This window comes from Macrobrachium nipponense, chromosome 43 (genome assembly GCF_015104395.2).
Source record: "Macrobrachium nipponense isolate FS-2020 chromosome 43, ASM1510439v2, whole genome shotgun sequence".
NCBI classification, from domain to species: Eukaryota; Metazoa; Arthropoda; class Malacostraca; order Decapoda; family Palaemonidae; genus Macrobrachium; species Macrobrachium nipponense.
In genome coordinates this window covers 35,949,561-35,975,904 of record NC_061104.1, presented here as the reverse complement: position 1 = coordinate 35,975,904, position 26,344 = coordinate 35,949,561, and the positions used below count along the sequence as shown (strand labels likewise).

Here is a 26,344-nt window from a genome sequence, read left to right as displayed (position 1 = left end):
TTCGTAACAAAACAGTCTATTTCTGTCACTGGTTTCAGTAGGAGTTCAACAGATGAACTTTGCTTTCTGTTGGTGTGTTCTTTTATTATTTGAATATTCATTCAGTAAGAGCCTGTAAGAAAGAGTTGCCGTAATAGGCAAGCTTTGGTATTCGGTGGTTTTAAGGCCCACAACCGTCTACTAATACATAGCTAAAATTCTACAATACTTGAGACCCTCTCAAATAATGCTTATAACTGCCTATTTTAATACTGAATTCAAACCTTAAATATACCTTAAAATATCATCCTAAAAATGTTTATAAATAACTGCCTATTTGTTCATGAAACTTACCCAGCAGATATATATATAGCTGTATTTCTCCGAAGTCCGACAGAATTTCAAAACTCCCGGCACACGCAGTGGTCGGCCAGGTGGTTAGTACCCATTCCCGCCGCTGGGAGGCGGGAGTCAGGAACCATTCCCATTTTCTATCAGGTTTTTTCTGTCGCCGGTGCTGATAACAACTGTTTTGTTCATGAAACTTACCTGTCAGATATATATATAGCTGTATTCTCCGAAGTCCGACAGAATTTCAAAACTCCCGGCACACGCAGTGGGCGGCCAGGTGGTTAGTACCCATTCCCGCCGCTGGGAGGCGGATATCAGGAATCATTCCCATTTTCTATTCAGATTTTTCTCTGTCGCGGTAGTGAAAACACCTGTTTCCATTACCTCCGCCTAGGATTTTGAAACTTCATTAGCCGCTTAAGTATCCTACTTATTTTTTTTGAATGATTGACTTGGATTTGTGGCTAGGCATACGCTATCATAAATTAATTAAAATTTTTTCATTGCATATGATGTCTGAATCTAGTTAGCCTAGTTTCAGACTTTGTTGTCTGCAACGGGTAAGGGGAGGCTACCGAAACCTTCGGTAGACACTCGCTTAGTATACATGACGTTTACATGTTTTCTTTGTTGAAAGATCAATGTAATTAGTGTAATGTTGACTGATTCCGAAAGAAGACGTATGATTCGTATGTACGCAAATTAGAGCGTGATAGAATCAGGAGGTCTTCCTCCACAGTAACAGAAGTTAGGATAATGAACCTACTAACCTCCAGTAGACTTTATTTTGCCTAACCCTGTGGTATGGCTTACGGGCCTAGAGGAAGTGTCTGTGAGAAGTAATGCCCTTTCTATTATGGTGGATTACATCAAGTAAGCTTGAAAAAGTGCTCGCTCTCCAATCAGTGTTGTGAGTGTAGTGATGTTGATTTTGCCCCTAGTGTTGTGGAGGGGGCGTCAGATCGGTCCTATAACGCCTCTAGGTCTAAACCTCTGTCGGACTCCCAGGACCAGGGAGGGGGCAAGTTGAAAACCGAAGGAGGGTTACAGGAACCCCCCACCGATCTGGCGTCCCTTCGGCAGGATAAGGCTGCCAAAGATCGTGCACGTGCACGAATCATGAAAGATTGCTTCTCGTCCTCCGAGGCGTCCTCCCCGCAAGGTTGGAGCTCTCGAAAGGACTCGCGCCCTCTAAAAAAGAAGCTTTAGAGAAGAGGATGCTTCACGTCCTCTCTCTCGTCAGGAGGGAGCGTCAGAGTACTGATCTGGCGTCCCTTCGGCTTGACTTAATATCGATAAGCGTGACAAAGACGCAAAATGTCGCACAGGCGGCTGTCGTCTTGGTCAAGAGATTAAAAATGTCCTTAAGGCAGGACCCTCACGAGGACGCCTTTCGAGACATTCAACGCTCTATCGAGAGGAAGGAACGTCTTTACTCTTGTAGCAAGGATTGTTTTCTTGCTTTCCAAGACGCTCCCCTCCCTCCTCCCCTCATGGCGCTATGTATACGTTATGTGACGTTCGCTTTACTACGAAACGGGATATTGTTCAAGCTCATAAGCTTGACGTCCGGCAAGCTGATTTGCATAGTCAAACAGCTCGCCAAGACGCATCTTACTCGTCCCTAAGGGACGCTCTGTCAGCGGACAGAGATGACACTGGACAGACTATCCTAGTTTTCGACAGAAGGGCAAAGAATTCCTCATACCCAAGAACACACAGGCGTCCTTTTAAATGCCCTTCTGCAGTGTCGATGAGCGTGACAAAGACGCAAGATGTCGCACAGCCGGCCGTCGTTTTTGTCAAGAGTGGCGAACGTCCTTAAGACTCGTCCTGATGACGATCACCGTACTTATGCTTAGGACGCTCGCGTTTCATGAGCGGCTCTCCCCTCGCCAGGAAGCCTCTCAAGTTACTCGTGTTGACGCACGTCATTCACTATGACGCTTCCCTTGATGTTCGTCGCTCTTCTATTCCGGACGCTCTTCAAGACGCTCAAAGAATGCAATCAGGACGTTCGGCAAGCACCTCGCGAGGATGCCTTTCGGAACGCTCGGCGTTCCTTTTTTGAGCGCGTTTCTGGATATGTTCATTTGCATTACTAAGACGCAAGATGTTGCACAGGCGGCCACCGTCTTTGTTAGAAGGTAACGAAGGTCTTTAAGGCCGTCTTGGAGACGATAGCCTTACGTCTTCCTATAGTGCTCTCACACTTCAGGAGCAGCGTGCGGCTCTCCAGGACGCTTTTCGGGTGGCCTTTCAGAAGACGCTCGACGTCATAAACATTGATAAGCTTTTTGGAAGACGCTCGATGTCTTACACATACTGGACGCTCGCCCAGGACGCTAGCCAGGACGCTAGCGAGGACGCTTTGAAGACGCTCGGCATCCTACACGTCATGACGCTCGGTAGAGCACTTGCCAGGACATTCTTCAGAACGATAGGCGTCCTACGCATCAAGACGTTCGGCAGGATTCCTGCAAGAACGCTCTTCAAGAGGGCGTCGTCGAAGAAGAGGAAGGAGTTTGGTCTCGTCAAGATGTCTACTTCGCTTTCTACGAAGGGAGCGTTCAATAGAATCCATCACTTGATGAATTCCAGGAAAACTGTAAGCAGATTTCGGTGTCATAAAACGCCTCGTCTGCTTTCGGGATTGCGCTGCCGAAGGGGAACATTAAGGTCCTTCCTGTCGTAAGCCCAGTCTCTAATCAGGAATCCTGCCCCTTCCTCGATTTCTGCGGGAATCGGGAAGGCTATATGCTCGAATTCCTGGATTACTTTCCGTCATGCAATTGGGTTAGTTCTCATTGACAAAGTTCTTAATAACATTTTTCGCATAAGCGGATAAGTAACAAAATTTCGAAAGAGCTCTCATTCATTAGTCAGAGGCTCATCCAGGAAAAGACTTATAGACTACGTCCATGAAGTCTTATGTCAAATATCATAAGAAGCTTGAACTTTCCTTTTCGGTCTTCGGTTCTCACTTGAGGATTTCCATTTGAATAATATTATTCCTTCTCTTGGCAAAGAGAATGAAGACAGTCGATTTCCATTCTCTCTCTCTTCCTCGTAGAGGAAAGAATGTAGTAGAGAATTAGATGTTCAAGTGACTGCAATACTTATGTATTTTATCTTCGCGTCATATTACTAATGTAAAGTTCAAGTCATATACGCATATCGTAGTTACCTCTACAGATGGCAACCGAAAGGACTGTTATTTTAAGTGTATTTAATCGGTCCTTCCTGCAAACTTCCAGGAGTTTCCGGTGTAAGGACAATGCTTAAAGGTATTGTTACAACAACACCAACTCAGCTTCTGCATCTAGCGAATTATGTTTCGCTTAAATATGCCTGCTTGAGAATTTCCTTATGATCGATAATAGTAACGAACCTATTCCTTCGTAGAAGAGAGTAGCTGGTAACTCAGGCAGAATAGTGCGAAACGAGAGGTTGCTGTCATTGTGGATGACGCAGTATATTTAATCGGTACTCCCGGCAACTTTCCAGGAGTTTCCGATTTAACATTTGGTTAATTAAGCGTAATGTTACGGACAACACAAATCAGCTTCTGTATTTAGCGAATTCTGTTTCGCTTAAATATGCCAACTTGAGAGTTTCTGTTCAAATAATGGAAAATCTATTCCTTAGATGAATAGAATAGCTGGCAACTCGGCATAAGACTGCGAGAAGGTGAACATAAGCTGCTGCCTGTAACTGTCACAGTGTCACACACTGTCACCAACTCAGTTTTAGGTAGCTCGTTGTAATGCTCGGTCGGTTACGTCTCTCTCTCCCGCGGGATTGATTTACGAACCGTATCTCTGCCCTACAATCATGACTTTCGCCTCGGGTTGAGGGGATTTCTGGTAATCATGAATAAACGACTTCCTTTTGCTAAGAAATTTTCAACAGAGATATCTCTTAGACATGTTCGGCGCTGCTTACCGCACTGTAACAGAATTCTGTACGAGTCTACCGCAGCATAGCACTATAATAATGCTCTCCTGCTTATGCAAAGCGCAGCCTTATTAGGGAAGGAAGCATGCTTAGTGAGGGAATGGATGAGTCTGCCGGGGACCATTTCCTCGCTGGAGAAGCTTGTTTCCCTGAATAGACTGCAATTCAGACCTCTACAGTTTTTTCCTACAGGAGAACTGAAATAACATCAAAGATCTAGAGATAATTCTAAACGTCTCTCAATGGGTTAAGGATCACCTCAGGTGATACTGAGAGGGAGCCAGGCATCCGGACAGAGGTCCTGGCACATAATCTAAAAGAATTGGAAGCAATTTGGTTGGCTCTCCAGTTCCTCGAAGAGTGAGGTTTTGGTCGAGTGGTCCAAATCATCTCAGATAATTCCGCAGCTCTCTCATATCCCAAGAAGAGAGAGATGGTTATCGGCATAGGCACGGAACGTAACGATCCTTAAGAGGTTCGTTACACGATTGCACGTCCGTGCGGATCTTCTCGATCGACGGCAGCAACTACTGACGTTGGAGTAATCCTCGCTTAGAAGTATGTCGAGAGTTGTGGAGACTTTGGGGACGTCCTTTCGTAGATTTCTTTGCAATATTGAAGACGAAGAAGCTTCCTCTACGTTGCGCCCTTATTCTCGATCCGAGAGCGGTAGCAATAGACGCCATCCTATAGTATGGAATGGGGATAGTTGGTTAGCCCTTTTCCCCTATTCAAAAGCTTAGGAAATATAATAAGATAATCGCTGGCGTCAGAGGGAGTGAGAAAGATGCTGATCGCCCCATGTTGGCCTTCGAGAGGCTGGATTCACAGAGGTCACGTCCTTCAGAGAGCACTTTCCAAGGACCCTTCCGAGAGAATCGGTCTACTCTAACAGCTTCACTTCGAGAGGTACCTAAAATCTCTCCGCTCTGAGTCTGAATGCGTTCAGACTGTCAAGAAGCGAGAGGATCTTCAAGATTAATTGCAAGTCTCATTGCCAAAGCAAAGCAGTGCTGCATATTTTGCAGTGTACCAATCGGAGTGGGCCGTTTCTGGACACAGGGCAGGAAGAATGACTGTTCCTCCACCTCTGACCTCTGTGAATTACTTTACCGCCTTCCCATTCCGTCTGAAGTATGGGATAAGCTAGCAGTCCCAACTATTGTAGAATACGGAAATATGTTGACGGCCTCTAGGCTCAGAGATTCGGATCTGTCAAACAACAAAGCCCTTCACGATCTTTGAGGTCTGTGGAAATCTTGAAATTGTCTAGATCGAAGCTTCCGGCATGGAACTTAGACGTAGTCTGAAGTTCCTGATGTCAAAGCATTTCGAACCTCTCCTTTCTGTAAACTTAATACACATAACCAGAAAGGCTAATTTTCTAACCACTCTAGCTACGGCAAAGATGGTTAGTGAGGTTTTAGCCATCATCAGAGGTTTTGGCTTTAGAGGACATAATTCTGTGTCCTCTAAGCCTTCCGTTCTTGCTAAGAACGAAAAACCGGTCTAACCCTTGGCCCAGAGACCTGGAGATCAAGGGGATGGCACAAATTATTGGGCAAGAGCCACAGAGAGTCCTGTGCCCTGTCGGGACTCTCAAGTTTTATCTTGATAAAACTAAAGAAAGTCGAGGTCATTCGGACAATCTGCGGTGTTCCGTAAAAAGACCAGACTTGCCCATGTCGAAGAACGCCCTGGCGTTATTTTTAAGGAGTCTTTCTAAGAGGCTCATTCGTCATGTTTGAACAAAGATTTGAAACCTTTTAAACTAAATGCTCACGAGGTGAGGGCGCAGCCTCGGAAGCATTTCAACAGAGCATGACACTCAGTAATATCCTGAGTGCCACGTTTGAGCGAAGCAACTCTGTGTTCGCTTCACACTCCCGACGGGATGTGAAGACGACATATGAGATCTGCGAGTCGCTAGGACCATACATATCCGTAGAAATATTATTGGAGGCAGGAAGCAGCACGAATCCTATCCTATAGAAAAGGGATAGGTGTGCTTTTAACTTTGAAGGGTTGGTCGCTTGAGGCGCTTTCCCTTTCGTTAGCCTAGAAGTTATGGGACTAACTTCGATAGGTTAGGTCAGGTGGTGGTTTTAGCTTCGTTGCCCTCACAGTATGGTCAATATGGTCTAGTCACATTGTGGTCACGCTCCCGTTGACAGATCATCTAGAGCGCACCAACTACACAGGTCACTACCTTGTTGGCAACTCTAGTAAAGCAAAAGCAGACTTCGGTGACAGTAATCAAGAAGTCAGCTATGCTAACAGGTAAGGAATCAAGATGTCAATCATCTGCACTTGAGGTGTTTCCTAATCCTTCTATTCTGTCCCTTCCCACCTCCAATGGTGGGATTCAGCTATATATATATCTGACAGGTAAGTTTCATGAACAAAATGTTATTGTTATGATACAATAAAGTTTGTTCATACTTACCTGGCAGATATATATAATTAAAGTACCCACCCACCTCCCCTCAGGGGACAGTGGTATGAAAAATCTGAATAGAAAATGGGAATGATTCCTGATATCCGCCTCCCAGCGGCGGGAATGGGTACTAACCACCTGGCCGCCCACTGCGTGTGCCGGGAGTTTTGAAATTCTGTCGGACTTCGGAGAATACAGCTATATATATATCTGCCAGGTAAGTATGAACAAACTTTATTGTATCATAACAATAACATTTTCAACACCTCCGTCTAGGATTTTCGAAACTTCTCTGTTACTTAATTAAGTATTCCGTTTGTCTTTTGGTTATTGAACGTGGATCGTGACTAGGCATACGCTGATAGTGGATTGGATTTTGAATTTGGTTTGGTTTTTACTTTAACTAAGATGTCTGGGACTAGTTCAACTAGCACCAGAGTGTGTTGTATGGAAGGTTGTAAGGTGAGGCTACCGAAAGGTTCGGTAGACCCACACACAGTATGCACGAATTGTAGAGACCATGTGTGTGTAATAGATGACAGTTGTAAGGAGTGTGAATGTCTGTCTGATTCAGGTTGGAAGGCTTATGAATCCTATGTGCGAAAATTGGAGCGCGATAGGATAAGGAGGTCTTCCTCCAGGAGTGCATCCGTCAGTAGAAGTAAGGGTAGTAAGGTTTCTCCTACTATTCCTTCAGTAGTTTGTGCAACACCTAAATCTGTTGTGCCTTCGGGCCCTGAAAAATCTGTGGAGGTCAATGCCCTATCTACGATTCTAGAGTCATTACTGAATCTAGAATCTAAAAGTGCTCGCTTTGGAGGGTAAAAGCATTGTTAGTGAAGTGAAGTGCAGTGAAAGTGCCCCCAGTGTTGTGGAGGGGGCGTCAGATTGGCCCTATAATGCCTCTAGGCCTGGACCTCTGTCGAACTCCCAGGACCAGGGAGACGGACATGTCGAAAGCCGAAGGAGGGTTACGGGGAACCCCCACCGATCTGGCGTCCCTTCGGCAGATCCTGTCGACGATCTCCAGGCTGCCAAAGAGCGCGCTCGTGCGCGTATCCTCCGCGAGCGCTTTTCGTCTTTGGAGGCGTCCTCCCCGCAAAGGAGTTGGAGCTTTGGGGGACACTCGCGTCCTCTGAAAAGAACTAAGACGTCAGATGTCGCACAGATTCGTATATCGAGAGGAAGTAAACTCGCCCTACTCTTCGAAGCGTTCCCCTCTCTTCTCATAGGGGCTAGCTTTATTCGAAGATTGATGTTCTTTCTGCTGCGGAACAAGGCGGTTTGCAAGCTGAGAATCAGGATATGGACGCTAAGCTGGATGCTCATATGGACGCAGAGCGTGGCGCTCAACGGAGCACTAAGCGTGACGCTCGGCTGGACGTCAGGTGTGGCGCTCGGATGGATGCCGAGTGTGACAAGTTTACGAACACCCGTACAGATGTTATGAATGACGCTTTGTTGGACACTCATCAGGCCTCACAACTTGTTATTTGTCCGGACTCTCGCCTACACTCTAACATTTGTAGAGACTCCCATCGAGAGATTGTTCAGGAAACAAGCACTTCTGTTCCTGAACCTATGGACACTAATATACAGAACGCACCTAGTACGTCACAGCAGCGCTCTTCATCAAAGATTGGACCGAAAAGACTTCTACCACCTTCTTCGGGAGGCCCCTCTGCTGCTCCTACAGAAGAAGGAGGATTGAGTAATATTTCAGAAGAAACAGACGAGGATCAACCTTCTATGTCAGCTTCTTCTGATTATCAAGCATTAGTTCGCTTGCTTCAGGCTTCTTTTGGAGACGAATTCCAACCCGCAGCTCCTCGCTCTCCTCCTTCTCAGTTTACATTGTCGAAAACCAGCAAGACTCCTGGATTTGTTAAGATGACGAAGTCTCTTTCAACTAAAAGAGCTTTCAAAAAGGTTCAAGATTGGATGGAGTCGAGAAAAGTGCAGGGAAAGTCTTCTTTTGCCCAGCCTCCTTCAAGACTATGCGGCAAGGCAGGCATTTGGTACGAGACAGGCGAAGATGTCGGTTTAAGAGCTCCCGCATCTGCGCAAGGTGATTTTTCCAGTCTAGTCGACGCACCAAGGTCGTCTCTCCTTTCGTCAGCAAAAGTAGCATGGACTCCTGCTGAAAATGGGACCACCCCCATCTTAAAGGCCTTTTTCGGGGACCAATAGAAGTGTTCAATTTCTTGGACTGGTGCTTGGACTGCTAGACACAAAGCTCGTAGTCAAGATTCAATTAGCCTGGGGGAGCTATCCAGCGTTCTTGCGTGTATGGATAAGGCCGTCAGAGATGGTTCAAAGGAATTAGCTTTGCATTTTTGTGCAGGGCTCTTAAAAAAGAGAGCTCTCTACTGCAAATTCACTGCGAAGTCAGTATCTCCAGCACAGAGGGCAGATTTGCTTTTCGCCCCTCTCTCGAACCATCTCTTTCCCCAGGCTATGATTAAAGATGTAGCCGGCAGTCTGCAAGAAAAAGCTACTCAGGACCTCTTAGCTCAATCTTCTAGACGTCCTGTAGTTCCTTCGACTTCTGCAAGAACACAGTTTTCCAAGAAAATAAAGCCCTTTCGAGGTGGGGCTTCCTCGAGACCTCCTCCTCGAGGAAGAGGCCTTTCCAGAGGTAGAGCCCCGTCTAAACCCAGAGGTAGGAAATGAGAATGTAGTCCTTCAGACACCAGTAGGAGCCAGGCTTCAGTTATTTGCAAAAGCCTGGAGAAAGATAGAGGCGGACACCTGGTCGCTCAATGTCATCGAGCGAGGATACAAAATACCATTCCTGAAGCCGCCTCCGCTGTGACGACGCCCAGGGATCTATCACTTCGTACCAGTGGAAAAACAACAGATCTTGTTCGATCTGCTCGAACAAATGCTCGAGAAGAAGGCAATAGAACAGGTAGACGACCTTCAATCCCCGGATTTCTACAACAGGTTATTCCTGGTACCGAAACAGTCGGGAGGTTGGAGGCCAGTTTTAGATGTGAGCAGTCTAAATCTTTTTATAGAGAGACAGAGGTTCAAGATGGAGATACCTCAGTCAGTGCTTGGGGCCTTGAGGGGGCCGGCCGGCTAATGCCCTTTTTTAAGGACAGGACTTTGATATTCATACCACTTAATAAGGTGACTTGGGACATCTCCAAACCGCATATGATTTTCGCCTCTGACCTTCGGTTTTGTGACGCCAGGGCGATTTATCCCGAAAATAACTATTTTTCAAATTCTATCTCCTCCCTTGATATTTAATATTAAGACCTGGGATTACTACCATATATAGACCTGATGTAGACCTCCTATCGAATGAAGAGTTTTTTTTCTCAAAAGTAAATTTTTTTGCTAGATATGAATTTTTCAATATGATAAAAAAATAAACCCTATAAATCAGGAGAAAAAAATTTATAAAAAAAATATCGAAACAAAAATTGAAAAAAGGGCTTGATTGATTGTTCTATAATGTCTTTCTGAGTTATATACCAAATTCCAATGTTATAGCTTTAAAACTAAGTGAGAAGATAGATTTTGAAGGTCAATAAGTATAGTTTTGAGATATGGGAGTTCAAAGTTTTCCTTCGTATTTCTATAAAGACAATGTTAATAAATAATGATTATTATGAATGTATATTTCTTTTTTGTGTATTAATAAACCAAAGCTATTTTATTTATCATAATTTAATCATAAATGATGATCCCTTTGCTCATATATCGCAGCCTTGGGGCACTGCTTGAGGCAAGATGGGGCACTCCTTCCTACGCAATTCTCTCTCTCCCCTTCACTAACTCGGCTATTACAGCGAATTTTCTTCTTCTGTTTATGTTAGCGAGATGTTTTCCTTGTATTTTCCTTTTTGGCATGATGAAATTCTTGCCCGAAACAAAGATAAACAAACGTAAAATGGAAGAGAATGTCAAGAGGTGAAACTCGAAGGCGTACTCTTTTTTTTTACAAAGACAATTTAATAAATCATGATTATTATGAATTTCATATTCCATTTTGGGTATTGAAAAACCAAAACTTTGTTATTTATCATAAATGAAGATCTCTTTGCTCAAAGATCGTAGCCTTGGGCATAGTGTGACGTGTGCTGTCAAGCAAGACGGGGGCGTTACTAAGCAACCCTCCCCACTCTCTTCACTAACTACGCATATATTATGATATTCTGTAATAATACTTGAGCGATTTTTCTTCGTCTGTATGTTAGCGAGATGTTTTCCTTGTCTTTTCCTCATTGGCATGATGAAATTCTTGCCGAAACATACATAACACGTAAGAAAAGCGGGCGAATGGCAGAGGTGAAATGGAATGTAGACTACTTGAAGTCTGTGATCGCACTAAATCAGGACTGGACTTGGTAGCTGAGCCTGAAGTCTCCTTCTCGACTCGGGGAATGTCTACAGATGCCATTTCTCCCAATTTCTTTGACAATAATTATCAAAATTTACGATAATAGAAGAAATATTGCATTTTCTTGTACGGATCAATGTTTTAGGCTTATTGAGTTACGATAACTAATTACCCTGTAACTACGAAAGTAAGAGGAATTTTGACAAAATATTTCGTATACGTATTCTCAATTGCCATATGAAGCTCCATGAATTTTTTCATGACTTTGCATTTTTCGCCCTATACCACCATATATAGGGGTTCCGGCCGGCCCCCTTAAGACAAGGCGATTGGATAGTGTCATTAGACCTTCAAGACGCATATTTCCACGTCCCGATTCATCCCCAATCGAGGAAGTATCTGCGTTTTGTCATGAAGGGAAGAGTTTTCCAATTCAGAGCTCTGCTTCGGATTGAGTACGGCACCAATGATCTTCACAATTTTAATGAAGAATGTGGCGAGGTGGCTTCATCTTGCAAACATCAGGATCTCTCTATATCTAGACGACTGGCTCATTCGAGCATCATCGAAAGAAAAGTGTCTGAAGGACCTCCAATCAACCTTAACTCTAGCGAAGTCCCTGGGACTTCTGGTGAATTTCGAAAAGTCACAACTGATCCCCACACAGTCCATCGTGTATCTGGGGATTCAGATGGATTCAGTGGCTTTTCGAGCTTTTCCGTCCCAGGGATGTCAACAACAAGGATTAGACAAAATATCAGTCTTCTTAAGGAAAGAATCATGCTCGGTGAGGGAATGGATGAGTCTGCTAGGGACCATTTCCTCGCTGGAGAAGTTTGTTTCCTTGGAGAGACTACATCTCAGACCTCTCCAGTTTTTCCTGAAGGAGAATTGGAAGGACAAAGAAAATTTAGATGCAATTTTAAGAATTCCGAAAGAAGTAAAGGATCACCTAAAGTGGTGGCTCGATCCTTTAAAACTTTCGGAAGGAGTATCCTTCAAACTTCAGAGCCCCGACCTAGTGTTGGTCTCCGACGCATCCACCACGGGGTGGGGAGCTACACTAGGGGGGGAAGAAGTATCAGGCACCTGGAGAGGGGAACAGGTGTACTGGCACATAAATCTCAAAGAACTAGCGGCCATATACTTGGCTCTACAATTGTTCGAAGACAAAGTCTCACACAAGATAGTTCAGATAAATTTGGACAACACCACAGCTCTGGCATACATCAAAAAACAAGGAGGGACTGACTCTCGATCATTGTTCAACCTAGCGAGAGAGATCTTGTTGTGGGCGAAAACACAAAACGTAATGATTCTGACGAGATTCGTTGCAGGCGTGGAGAACGTCCGTGCGGATCTCCTCAGTCGGCAAGGTCAACTGCTGCCGACCGAGTGGACTCTACATCAGGAGGTGTGCCAAGAGCTGTGGAAGTTGTGGGGACGTCCTCTAGTAGACGTCTTTGCGACATCAAGAACAAAGAGGCTTCTGCTGTATACTGCTCCCCGTTGCTCGATCCGGGAGCAATAGCAATAGATGCCCTTCTCTGGGACTGGACAGGGATGGATCTGTACGCCTTTCCCCGTTCAAGATCCTGGGAGAAGTGATGAGAAAATTTGCGACTTCAGAAGGGACGAGAATGACGTTAATCGCCCCTTACTGGCCGACAAAAGAATGGTTCACAGAGGTCATGTCCTTCGTAGTAGACTTCCTGAGGACACTGCCTTTGAGGACAGATCTACTTAAACAGCCCCACTTCGAGAGGTACCACAAAAACCTCCCCGCTCTGAGTCTGACTGCATTCAGACTATCAAAAAGTTGGCCAGAGCGAGAGGTTTTTCAAGACCTGTGGCAAGAGCTATTGCCAATGCAAGAAGGGCTTCCACTCTTGCAGTGTACCAATCAAAGTGGGCTACGTTTAGGAGTTGGTGCAGAAGGAAGGGCATTTCCTCTACCACGACCTCTGTGAGCCAAATATAGCGGACTTTTTATTTTACCTAAAGAACGACTTGAAGCTTGCGGTCTCGACAATCAAAGGCTACAGAAGTGTGCTATCTGTAGTCTTTAGACATAGAGGAATTGATTTGGCAAATGACAAAGATATTCACGATCTATTAAGGTCTTTCGAAACTACAAAGATTCCTCAACCTAAATTACCGTCTTGGAATTTGGACGTAGTCCTTAAATTCCTAATGTCCAGTCGGTTTGAACTGCTTCAAAATGCATCGTTAAGAGATCTTACTAAGAAAACTGTTTTCCTAACCGCTCTGGCGACGGCGAAGAGGGTTAGCGAAATTCAAGCTTTTAGCAAGCATATTGGATTTAAGGGGCATAATGCAGTCTGCTCATTAAGCCCGACGTTTCTAGCTAAAAATGAGAATCCTTTCAACCCTTGGCCCAGAAGTTTTGAGATTAAGGGTATGGGGGAAATCATTGGACGAGAGCCAGAGAGAGTCCTGTGTCCTGTCAGGGCTCTAAAGATTTATTTGCGGAAAACGAAGGAATGTCGAGGTCCTTCTAACAACTTATGGTGTTCGGTCAAGAGACCAGAGTTACCTATGTCGAAGAATGCTCTGGCATTCTTCTTGAGGGACACCATTAGACAGGCGCATTCATCTTGCGAAGACAGTGATATTAAGCTGTTGAAAGTGAATGCCCACGAAGTGAGGGCTATATCTACCTCGGTAGCCTTCCAAAAGAATATGGCACTCAATGACATTCTGAGTGCCACTTTTTGGCGCAGCAACTCGGTGTTCACTTCACACTACCTGCGGGATGTGAAGACGACATACGAGAACTGTTATGCGCTTGGACCATACGTCGCCGCAGACACTTTGTTGGGGGCAGGAAGTAGCACTCATCCTACCCTGTAGAAAATGGGTAGGTGAGTTTTTAAAAAGTTTATATTGATTTATGGTTGTAAGGTCGTCTGCCTGAGCCGGACTTCCTTTCCTTTAGCCTAATTAATGTGGGAATTAAATTTGTTAGGCTGGTCAGGTGGTGGTTTTTTGCTTCGTTGCCCTCATAGTATGGTCAAAATGGTCTAGTCACATTGTGGTCACGCTCCCGTTGACAGATCATCTAGAACTCACCAGCTATATAGGTCACTACCTTGCTGGAGACTAGTAAAGCAATAGCAGACTTGGGTGACAGTAATCACGAAGTCAACTATGCTAACAGGTAAGGAACCAAGATGTCAATCATCTGCATGTAATGTGTTTCCAAAATCCTTTTCTGTCTCTCCCTACCTCCAAAGGTGGGATTCAGCTATATATATATCTGCTGGGTAAGTTTCATGAACAAAATGATGTTGTTAAGATACAATAAAGTTTGTTCATACTTACCTGGCAGATATATATATAGCTGTATTTCTCCGAAGTCCGACAGAATTTCAAAACTCCCGGCACACGCAGTGGTCGGCCAGGTGGTTAGTACCCATTCCCGCCGCTGGGAGGCGGGAGTCAGGAACCATTCCCATTTTCTATCAGATTTTCTATTCCCACTGTCTCCTGAGGGGAGGTGGGCGGGTACTTTGATTATATATATCTGCCAGGTAAGTATGAACAAACTTTATTGTATCTTAACAATATCATTTTAAATAGTTCAAACACCAAATATGCCTTTAACTATCATTCTAAAGCACTTCAGTATCAGTTCAAAGTCCTCTTACGACATTACCCTTAAAAGTATGTGGCTAACAGCTATGAGTGAACACTCCTACAACTGTTACTCTTACTAAGGTAAAGATTAATCAAGTTACCACTTTATTCAGGCATGCATATTTTCTTTCATACAGTATTCAAGCCTCACCATTTTCTTTTAATGTAGATAGAGATGGGCAACATTGATACATCATTTGGCAAATGTTTAAAAAAATTAATACATTTGGTATTTTGCTATGTTTAGATTAGTATTAATTTTTATATAAGTAACTTACCAAATAATTACATAGTTATTGGTTCCTACCATGGCAGCTTAAAAAAGGGATTTTGACGTAGGAAAAATCTATTTCTGGGCGAGGAAGCCGTGTCGCCCAGTGAAATGTGTCCTCTTTAGCACTATTTCTAGTAAAATATTGCTATGATACCAGAGAACTGCTAAATTGGACATGTCAGAAGTCTCTGACTCGCTCACCTAAATAAAAGGTGTCGGTATAGAACTGGGGCGAGTGTTAAACACTACCACAGTAACCCCTCCAATTAGCCTTTTCCTCATCAAAAGACCCTGAAAACGGGAGCCGACCTATAGGTCACACCCAGCTACCCTGTTGAAGGGGACTGCGGCGTCATACTTATCGATAGCAAAGAAGCTTGGTGCACAGCAAGGGGGGGGAAAAAAGGAAAAAAGGGGGGGATTTCACTGGGCGACACGGCTTCCTCGCCCAGAAATAGATTTTTCCTACGTCAAAATCCCTTTTCTGGGCTCAGCCGTGTCGCTCCGTGAAATTGTACCAGAGAAACACCAAGCTATACTATCCTGAAAGGAAAAATCATATTAATGAAATCAAAGGAAATAATAAAATAGTTTAGAATTGGGGATACATTTATTTACAAAATATACTATATACCCAAAACATGTGGCAACATTTGCAACAAGTCACATACATAATAAAATAATTACAGATAATTTGTATGTACGTAAAACTATACACGATTATACACTTATTCTAAAAGCTAAGGCATTTGCTGAGGTAGGTAAAATGCTAATGAGGCTGGCATAATTGAAAAGATTCATATGACACAAGGACGGTACTATAATGATGTAGCAGTGGGAGACACTGACCTCCCTGCAGCTATTGCATGATATTTAAGATCCTCTAAAGACTTAAGGTAGTGCTTTTTGAAAACCAAGGGTGACTTCCAACCAGTATACTTCTTCAGATCATCAAAGTCCAATATATTTGAAGAAGTTAACAGAAGTTGCTATTGCCCGAATGTCATGCACCTTGGGGAATGACCCTGGGCTGGCTTTCTTGATAAAATATAAAATCTGCTGCCTAATGCCTTTTAGAGATAGTGTACCACCATCTTTTCTAATGAAAAGGGGGCCTTCGGAATAGGTAGACGCCAATAGATAAATAGTCCTTAAGAGTTTTAACAGGACATAACGATGGATCCTGCGGAAGCGGGACAATCTTCCATGGAGACCACCTCATCAAGGGATCTTCATTCTTAGCTAGAAATTGCTTATTTGGCGAAAGCAACACGTCCCCCGAGGAAAGGAACTCAATATGCGCTTCATCTCTAGATAAAGATGACAGCTCTGATATTCTGGCACCTGAAGCTAGACTCAATAAGAACAGAGTTTTACGCAAAATGGTTTGGTAATCACATTTGAAGTTGTCTGTTTCCGAGGCTAACCTAAGAACATCATTAAGAAACCATGACACTAACGACGGTCTGTGAACGGGCCGTAGACATGCACATGCCCTTGGGATAGAGGTGAAATAAGACTCGGTTAGATTGATACCAAACCCGAGAAGAAAAATCTTTTCAGAGCTGACTTAGTGGTTGTAATTGTTGCAGCTGCCAAGCCTTGTTCAAACAAAGACCTGAAGAAGGTTATGGCCACGTTCAATGTCATTACTTTGATATTTGATTCTCTGAGGAACGAAGACAATTTCTTAACTGCTGAGTCATACTGGCGAAGCGTAGACTCTCTCTTGTCTGACTCCAAGAACAACATGTTCTGTGGATCAATGTCGCCTACTCTCTTACCTGCAAACTTCATGAAATCCATAAAGTTAGGGTTTTGTGAAGACCTGAGGAATCGAACACAGTCCTCGTTTGAACTTGTTGCGATAGTCTCAAGTCCGGGAGAGGGTGAGGGCGAAGACCTAGTTCCAGGAGAAGGGGAAACCAGTTGCTCTTGGGCCAGTGAGGGGCTATGAGAGCCACCTGGCCTTCGAAGGATCTCAACTTGTGCAGCACCTTCAGGAGAAGGTTCACTGGAGGGAATAAATAGATTTTCGACCACTGGTTCCAATCTATGCTCAGGGGCGTCCGTAGCGTATGTCAGAGGGTCCAGATTGGGGGCTACATAACAAGGCAGCTTGTGGTTTGCCTCTGTGGCAAACAGATCTACTTCTAGACCTGGTACTCTTGGCAAACCTCTCGAAGGATTCTTGGTCCAGTGACCATTCTGATTCCAGAGGGACCGACCGAGACAGGGCGTCTGCCACTACATTGTGGACTCCTGCCAGGTGAGTAGCCGACAGATGCCAGGTGTTCTTGGCTGCTAGAGAAAAGATTGCTATCATCACGTGGTTCACATGACTTGATTTTGAACCACCTCTGTTTATACAGTGTACTACTAGTGCACTGTCGAGGACCAACCTGATATGAGTCTTTGGAGGACAGAGCTTTTTTAAAGTCAGAAACACTGCCATAGCTTCTAGAATGTTGATGTGAAGTGTTTGGAAGTGAGGTGACCAAGTTCCCTGAACCTTCTCGTGCTGTATTGTAATAACCTCCCCAGCCTGTCAGCGATGCGTCCGTATGCACCACTAGGGACGGGGGAGGAAACTGCAACGGTAACTCCTTGGCTAGGTTGGCGGCCTTTGTCCATGGGCGCAGGCGTTTTCTGAGAATCAGAGGTATCCGGGCGAACTTGTCCCGACACTTGGCATTTGCCTTCGAACGCCAAACTCGATTGATGTCCTTGAGCTTGGCTTTCAACAGAACGTCCGTGACTGAGGCAAACTGGAGCGAGCCTAGGATCCTCTCCTGATTCCTTCTCGAAGTCTCTTTGCACTTTAAGAATTGTCTTGTTGCCTTGGCAATCTCCTTTCTCTTTCCTGCTGGAATGGAAAGAGTGTGAGAATCCAAGTCCCAATGAATCCCTAGCCACTGGAACTTGGACTCCGGAGTCAACCGGGACTTGGTCCTGTTGATCTTGAACCCTAAATATTCCAGGAAAGACATGACCTTGTCCGTGGCTTTCATACATTTGCCTTTGTCCATCTCCCAGATTAGCCAATCGTCTAGGTACGCCACCACCAATATACCCTGGGATCTTAGCTCCTGCACCACTGTCTCCGCCAGTTTCGTGAAAACCCTTGGTGCTATATTCAGCCCGAAGGGCATTACTTTGAAGGAGTAGGCTTCTTTCCCTAGTTTGAAGCCGAGGAATGGTCGGAAGTGCCGAGCTATCGGGACATGATAGTAGGCGTCTGTAAGATCTATAGAGGTGGTGACGGCCCCACGGGGAAGTAAGGTCCGCACCTGAGAGATGGTCAGCATTTTGAACTTGTCGCAACGAATGTACAAGTTTAGACGGGACAAGTCTAAGATCACCCTTCTTTTGTCGGTCCCTTTCTTTGGGACGCTGAATAGACGACCCTGAAATTTCAAGTTCTTCGTCTTGGAGATTGCTCCCTTCTGGAGAAGGTCCTTGGAGTAATCCATCAATTCCTGCCTTTGTTCCTGATAGAAGGTGATGGGTGGAGGAGGACCTTTGATCCAACTCCAGCCTAGGCCTCTGGATACTATGCTTTTTGCCCAACTGCTGAACCCCCAACGATGACGAAAGAGGTACAGCCTGCCTCCTACCTGAGAAACTTCATTGAGATGATGAAGGCCGGGATCCTCTGCCTGACCTTGCACCTCTAGTTCGCCCTTGGGCTCTGGCTCCTCCGCGCTGGCGAAAGGATCCTCTAGCCCTGCCACCCCTAGCAACTCTGGTAAAGGGGTGAAATGCCCGACTCTCATAGACGGGTTAAAAGCGGGCGACACTGAATACTGTGAGGAGGCCTGTTGGTTAGACGGCGGCGAAAGGAAGACAAATTGATGCTGTTGCTGAGGCTGAGCCTTAGAAGTCGAAGGCTGGGATACCTGTTGAATTGGAACAGCTTGTAGCACAGGATGCTGTTGCGGGACTTGGAAAGGTAGGAACTTCCTTTGCCTCTTCTTAGCCCTAAAACTGGAGGAAGAAGACTCTGATTTCCTTTTGAAAGGGATTCCCCAACGCAACCTGATGCTTTGGTTAAGACGTGATGCCTCGCTCTGAACCTCGGATACTGCTGAAGCTGGGAAGAGATCTGCACCCCAGATTGAGGAAGCTAGAAGCTTGTTGGGTTCGTGCCTTATCGTCGCCTCAGACAGAACATGCTTCCTGCAATTTCTCCTAGCAATCGCAAAGTCGTACAAGTCACATTGCATGCTTAAAAGTAACGACTTCGCAATGACCTTAAACAGCAGCTCCTGAGCGTACTCCCGAGCCGCCGTCTCTGTCATCACTAGGGAGTTAAGAGACCTTGCGAGACGTGTCTTAGCGTCAAATTCGGCTTGGATCAATGCGTCTGACAGCCTAGGAAGGCGTTCACTAAACAAGGTGATTGCACAATCTGGCTTCAGCTTGCCTACCGAGAACGTAGCTGGCAAATCCTCCCACAAATCCTCCCTACCTGGGAGTAGTAAAGATGTGGGATCTGTCTCCCTAAGCTGGGCATGGGCTCTTCTCGAGTCACTGCCTGGAGTGTTAGTTCTGCTACCTTTGATGTAAAAGGTAAGGGGTTGCCGACATCAGTTGTAAACATGGTGAAAGGACTTTTAAAAGCTGTTATTCTAGTATTTGAGCAGTCCCACTCTTCTAGGCTCCGTACCCATGTTTGCTGAGCCTGATCTCTAGAAACGGATATCAGCTCTCCTTGGGGACCTTATCCTCTCTAACCAGAGCTGCCTCCGTAAGCCTAACATAGCCTATAAATGGAGGCTGTAAACCTTCGGGGAAAAACTCGAAATCCTCGAGCCTACGTGTGCCGCAACCTTCTATAGTCAACATCCCATTGACGAACGGAGCGAAGTTAGCCACCCTCCAGGGATTACCGGGGTGGAAGGGAGGGAGCGTGGACCCGTCAGGCATGCTCTGAGCTTGCATCAAGCTACTAGAAGGGGCCGAAACTGCCGACTCCTGTCTGAGACCTGCAATCAGGGAGTCCTGAGCACCTAACCTGCTAAACACTTCTTCAAACCTTGCTGCAACTGAGCTGAGTAAACTACCAAGGCTACTGACCTGATTTAGAATATTTGTGTTGAACTGGTCTAGGTCAACGGAAGGAGAATCATCCTGTCCCTCTTGCGGTACCTTATGAGGTATCCGGTCCCTAGAAGTTAATGGAATGGGACTGGTAGGGCAATAGGAAGAATTCCCTCCTTGAGACCTTGGGATTGAAGGTTTGGAAAGTGACTTTATTTTAGTTTTAATATGTGTATGAACCTCTGGTGACTGCCCACGGCCTTGGCATTGTCTCTGATCTGCCTTTAAGCAAGGTTTTACCCGCAGGTTTTTCTTTAGTTTAGGAATCACAGAGAAGGAGTGCAACCTGGGAGGGGGCAAACCTCCTGTGAAACCCATGAAGGAATTGGAAGTAGAAGGAGAGGAAGAATCAGAGTCACTCAAGGAAAGATCCCGGTGACCAACTAAGCTAGCCTCATTAACACTGTTACCTGTACCCATGCCTAGTGTAACGGGCAAATCCTCAACCACTTCAAGTGAGACTTCCTCTAGTCCAAGGTCCGGCAATTCCGCCTCTTGCTGTTCAATAACTGAGTCTTGTATTGATTTGATAATTGGTGCCGCTACTTTTGGATCGACGTATCCGGCAGATTTTCCGGCTGGGAAGAGCAAAGTCGCCATATCTCGGGACAGAATATACGGCTTAGCCTTCCCTACGTTCCGTCCAAACCCTCCAACCCAGATCTTGAGGGCGGAGAGTGCAGCATCCTTAATAGACTGCTCAGCCTGTAATGCAAGGAATGTGTCAATACCAAGTAAATTCCTTGAACATTATTCTATAATTATTGATTAAACAATGTAATTTAATTTAAAGAAATTTTAATTGATCATTTATTTTATCTCATTTCAATATTTGTTTTTTTTTTTTTTTTTTTTTTTTTTTTTTTTTTTTTTTTTTTTTTTTTTTTTTTTTTTTTTTTTTTTTTTTTTTTTTTTTTATACAATAAACATAGAATCAGCAGTGCGGCAACTTACCGAAGAGGTAGCCTGATGTACCAAGTCGTAGCAGGCAAAACAGTTTTCATGATGCCAGACCACGGAATCAGGAAGCAGCACTGCACAGGGGGCGTGGCCCCGACAAACGTCATGGCCGCACGGATCTTGCAGAGCAGCACTACAGCCGGCAACCAGACACTGAGAGGCCTGTAAGTGCAATAATATATAAGAACAATTGCACACACTTAATAGGATAATGAAATATTTATTTTTTCTTTTCTTTTGTTTTTTTTTGTTTTTTTTTTTTTTTTTTTTTTTTTTTTTTTTTTTGTGCCGGAGCATTCCGAGATATAAAAAAAAGAAAGGGTATAAATATATTCATATGTTAACGTCCCGGGGACTGTGTAAGGAAAAAAACACCCGCAGTTGTATACCCGGAGCTGTATGACCCGGAGAGGGGGGGTACACGAAGTAACCCGGGACGGCCACATGAACTCGCAAGTTCCGTGGCAAGAAAAATAAAAATAAAAATAAAGATAAAAATAATGATAATAAAAACTAAAATAACAAATATACTATCTCCGCCTACGGAAGAGTAACTTCCGTAAACATAACCCTCAATGACTCCGGGAGAGGCCGGAATCTAAACCCGCCTTATGCGGAGAGGGAATGTTTTAGGCGGGTGGATGTAAGCTCCGGGAGTGAAAGAAGCAGAGCGCAACAATCCACGGAAGCCGAGGCTGAAACGCAGTGCGACTAACAACTCCGGAGGCGGTCGGCTAAGAAGCGACACTCCCCAGCCCAAGGTCCTGGGAGACCCACTACACCTCCCCCTCCGCTGTGGGGAACCTGGCCAGGTCCAGCGACAAACAACGAGAGCGGCACCCAACTACGGGGAGTCCCACGAGAGGGGGAGGGAGGGAGGGCTGAAGGGGGGACGATCACGTGACCAGCGATTCCCCGCGAATAAAGGATCACGAGGAAAACGCAGGCAAAGCCTATGAAGGCTAGCTGCCGACCGAACACCCAAATATACATAGACAAAATAAAATCAATTACTTAAAGCTAAGGGAAAAACATGCTTTAACAGGGGTAATGAAAATAAGGGGCGAAAAATATAAAACGCAATGGAGGCCACTCGATGAGAGTGGGCGCAACAAGGAAAAATTACTTGCTCACCGACAAAACGAAAACAAACGGTAAGCTGACGAAAAGAAAAAGGGGGAATTCTTGAATGGAAAATACCAAACTAAAATAAAAGGGGGAAGGGGGGAACGATAGATAAACAACGAAGCACGAAACAAAGAAACGTGCACGAACGCCGACCCCCTTGAAAAACAGGAAATCATGAAAATAATAAACGTAGATCAAACAAGATCGACAAAGTAACTGCCACCCAAGACATAATAAAATATATACTAAAAATATATACTGAAATACCATAAATTACGAGTATATAAATATAAATATATAGGTACTGAAAGAAGCCCGCTCGAAATTGGTACAAAACAAGGGAACGACGTAATGGCGGCTCGCTACCGCTCGTTACGGGAGAGGGAGACGCCTAACAAAATCCTAATAAAGGCAAAACGAAAGGCAAAATCACTCCCTAAATACAGAAAAAGGGCGAACCAGTACTTAACTTGGGTGAAGAGGCAGATTGACGATCCATAACGAAAAAGAATAACGAAACCAATAAAAAGAACAGATAGCTATAAAAAAGCGTGCAACGCTGGGAGGCTATCGATAAGAATGTCGCCGCAGTCCCCTTCAACAGGGTAGCTGGGTGTGACCTATAGGTCGGCTCCCCGTTTTCAGGGTCTTTTGATGAGGAAAAGGCTAATTGGAGGGGTTACTGTGGTAGTGTTTAACACTCGCCCAATTCTATACCGACACCTTTTATTTAGGTGAGCGAGTCAGAGACTTCTGACATGTCCAATTTAGCAGTTCTCTGGTATCATAGCAATATTTTACTAGAAATAGTGCTAAAGAGGACACATTTCACGGAGCGACACGGCTGAGCCCAGAAATTCAAAATTAGCATGTTGGCACCTCTGACTAACATTGGAGGTTTTCCACAGCTACTTTGTAATTTTTTCAGATACTATTGCCCGACTTTTGGTGAAGTATTCAAAATTTGTTGTGGTTGTAGCCATCAATCCTTAGTTGATTGTTTTCATTTGGTCAACTATAGGATTTTATATAAGTAGCTTACCCAGTAATTACATAGCTTAATGTTTCACTCGCTCGGCAGTTAAAATTTTGAAATTCGGGGGTCACTAATTGTTTTGTGTAGGTGAAAAGAACCCCGCCCACTTTTGGGATGCAGAGAGGAACAACATAGCGAAGAGCTCAATTTGTTTCTGCTAGCTGATGGCTGTACACCAGTTGTTGGTAGCAGCTTAAAATTCTAAAATTCGTACTTTACTGGTTGTTTCTCATCGACTTTTGGTGAAGTATTCTGGTATTGTTAGCCTTTCAGCAAATTTATACAGTGACAGGTGTCTTTATAGACATTGGGTAACGAATTAGTACAAGGTTTTTCCACAATTTTGACTCTTATTTAACTTTTCATCACTCCAGATTCTAGTTCTTCTGGATTTAGGTATTATTAAGGAATCTTATGATTCTCATTCAACATGTATGGTTTGTAGGAGACAGGTGTGTTCTGTTGCTCTCAAGTGTAATAAATGTGCAGACTGGACAGATAAGAAATGGAACACTTTACAATCTCATTTAAAGTGGTGCTTTGCAGACAAGTCACGCCTACTGGAGAGGCGTGCAATGGTGGAGGCACACTCCCCCTCAGTACCTTGCAAGAAGTTTAAAAAGCCTCTCCCATCTTTTAGTGACTGGGATAGCCCAGAACATCTTTCTTCAGACCATCATGTATTTGGGGATTGCCTGTCACTATGGAGGAGTTATGGGAGTTCCATTTGACAATGTCCTTGAGAGAGAGAGAGAGAGAGAGAGAGAGAGAGAGAGAGAGAGAGAGAGAGGACATAATGGGTGGATGGATAGTTAATGATTGAATTGACTGTTGGTGAGTTCTGGGTTGTCTGCTGGTGCAGCTGGAGTTGGTTGTTAGAGTTCTGTGTTTTGGAGACAGTCTTTAGAATCGTTGATGATCAGTAGTGTCGGCAGCAGTCTATGAAGAGTGTGAAGGCATTGAAAGTCAGTTAACCCTTAAACGCCGACTGGACATATTTTACGTCAACATTTTTTGTCTCTCGGGTGCCGACTGGACGTATTTTACGTCGACATACAAAAGTTTTTTTAAAAATTAGCGGAAAAATACTTTTAGGCCTACCAGCCGAAAACTCTTGAATTCACGCGCCCTTGGGGGATGCTGGGAGTTCACGGATCAAGGTGTTTTGTTTTGTTTACAATCGTTACGCAGGGCGCAAGCGCGAATTTCTTTTTTCTTGCCGCACCTAAAACAAAAAGTATCTGTGACACATCTCGGAAATTATTTCGTCACTTTGACATAATTTTTTTACCATTTTAAATTAGCCGTTACATGGACTATTATATATGAAAATGTGCGCATTTTTATGTAGAATACAACAAAAAAATACTCATGATTGTAGCTTTTATCAGTTTTGAGATATTTTCATATAAATAACGATAAGTGCCAAAATTTCAACCTTCGGTCAACTTTGACTCTACCAAAATGGTCGAAAACGCAATTGTAAGCTAAAACTCTTATATTTTAGTAATATTCAATCATTTAACTTAATTTTGCAACTAATTGGAAGTCTCTAGCACAATATTTCGATTTATGGTGAATTTATGAAAAAACTTTTTCCTTACGTCCGCGCGGTAACTCTTCCGAAAATAATCATACATGCGATTGTGGTAATGTTTGCACCATTTTAAATTAGCCGTTACATAAAGTTTTATATATGAAAATGTGCGCAATTTCATGCACAATACAACTAAAAACTACCCATGGTTGTAGCTTTTATCAATTTTGAAATATTTTCATATAAAAAATGATAAGTGACAAATTTTTAACCTTCGGTCAATTTTGACTCTACCGAAATGGTCGAAAAACGCAATTGTAAGCTAAAACGCTTATATTCTAGTAATATTCAAGCATTTACCTTCATTTTGCAACAAATTGGAAGTCTAGCAAAATATTTCGATTTATGGTGAATTTATGAAAAAAATAACATTTTCTTTACGTCCGCGCGGTAACTCTTCCGAAAAAATCATACGTGCGATTGTGGTAATGTTTGCACCATTTTAAATTAGCTGTTACATAACGTTTTATATATGAAAATGTGCGCAATTTCATGTATAATACAACAAAAAATAGTTGAAGGTTGTAGCTTTTCTCATTTTCGAAATATTTGCATATAAATCACGATAAAAATGAAAAAAAAACCACGTTCGGTCAAATTGACTCTACCGAAATGGTCGAAAAACGCAATTCTAAGTATAAAACTCTTACAGGTCTAGTATAAATTCAGTCATTTATCTTCATCGTGAAACAAATTCGAAGTCTCTAGCACAATATTTAAATTTATGGTGAATTTTTTTTTAAAAAAACTTTCCTCCTCCGCGCGGATTCTCCGCCACAAATCTCCGAAATGCGTAAGTCCCATTCTCGGAATATTTGCTCCATTTCATATTAGGCATTTCATAGAGTTTTATATATGAAAATGTGCGCAATTTCATGTAGAATAAAACGAAAAATATTTGAAAGTTGTAGCTTTTCTTATTTCCGAAATAATTGCATATAAAAAATATATATAAAAAAAATTCGACATTCGGTCAACTTTAACTCGTCAGATATGGTCGAAAACTGCATTTGTAAGCTAATATTCTTACAGTATAGTAATATTCAATCATTTGTCTTCATTTTGAAAGAAATTGGAAGTCTCTAGGACAATATTTAGATTATGGTGAATTTTTGAAAAAAATATGTGTTTACGTCTGCGCGTTACGAATCATGCATTATTTTGTGATTAATATTTCTCTGTGTTGCTTTATCGTTTACAATTTGTTATATACCAAAATGATTGCAATTTAGTGTACATTACAACGAAAAAAAAGTAACTTGTTACCTTCAACCGTTTTGCGCACAGTGCGATTTGAATACAAATTATTATATGAAAATTTTGTTTTTTGCGTTATCATATATTGCATTATTTATATATGATAATGATAATGTTTTTCATTTCTGATGGTTTGCATACTAAACTTCAGGCAATGACAAAAAAAGGAGCCAAAAATGAACTCTTAATCTTCAAAACTAAGCGCGCTATGATTTTTGAAAAAATATTTTTTCCGCTCCCGCGCTCACTCT

At 43.5% G+C, this 26,344-nt stretch overlaps 1 protein-coding gene across 1 annotated transcript in view; it reads left to right on the top strand.

The window, feature by feature from the left end:
- The window catches only part of LOC135213647 (lethal(2)neighbour of Tid protein-like), a 229,336-nt gene that overhangs the window by 4,230 nt on the left and 198,762 nt on the right, over positions 1–26,344 (top strand). The window lies entirely within an intron of this gene.